The sequence below is a fragment of the Eubalaena glacialis genome, chromosome 4, assembly GCF_028564815.1.
Source record: "Eubalaena glacialis isolate mEubGla1 chromosome 4, mEubGla1.1.hap2.+ XY, whole genome shotgun sequence".
Lineage (NCBI taxonomy): Eukaryota > Metazoa > Chordata > Mammalia > Artiodactyla > Balaenidae > Eubalaena > Eubalaena glacialis.
In genome coordinates this window covers 157,970,640-157,971,547 of record NC_083719.1, presented here as the reverse complement: position 1 = coordinate 157,971,547, position 908 = coordinate 157,970,640, and positions in this window count along the sequence as shown.

The following is a 908-nucleotide window of genomic DNA, read 5'->3' as shown; positions in this document are numbered from 1 at the left end:
TGAGCCTTGGTCTCGCGAGATGTGGGTGGGAGGATGGCTTTGCCCGGCCAACAAATCTCGCGAGGTTTGAGTACCGTAGGCTGCGTTGCGGTTCTGGCCCTGGCCGTTCTTTTTCGTCGACGCTGCTGGGACCTCGGAGCTTGTGCGGTGGATTCGAAAGTCGGTCGCCGGTTCCACGGCATACCCCTCCTTCCGGGACAGTCTCGTGCAGTCCTTGGCTCAGGGTTCTCACGTTGCTCCGGTCAGCATTTGACACCTCATTTCTTTCGCATGAAGGCTCTGTTATGTGGGAATATCTTCATTTCACTAGCAGGGCAACATTTGTTGCCACTTGAGTTCCAGCCGCTGACCCCCAGCCTAGACCTCCCCCTAAACTCCACTCCAAAGTAACTGTCAAAAGCCAAAATTTAATCTTCCAACCCCGCACCTGCTCCTTCCCCAGTCTTCCGGAGCCACTATGTCTTGGCTGTGGTTATTGTAGCATCCTTACTGGTCCCTTCGCTTACCCTTCAGGTAATTCCCAAAACAGCAGCCCCAGCCATCCTCTTATAACAGGCCATATCATGACACCCCCGTGCTCAGATTCTCCAAAACTTTCCCATCTTACTTTTTTTTTTTTTTTTAAATTTATTAATTGTTGGCTGCGTTGGGTCTGTTGCTGCACGTGGGCTTTCTCTAGTTGTGAGCGGGGGGCTACTCTTCGTTGCGGTGCGTGGGCTTCTCATTGAGGTGGCCTCTCGTTGCGGAGCACGGGCTCTAGGCACGTGGGCTTCAGTAGTTGTGGCTCGTGGGCCATAGAGCACAGGCTCCGTAGTTGTGGCGCACAGGCTTAGTTGCTCCGCGGCATGTGGGATCTTCCCGGACCAGGGCGCGGACCCGTGTCCCCTGCATTGGCAGGTGGATTCTTA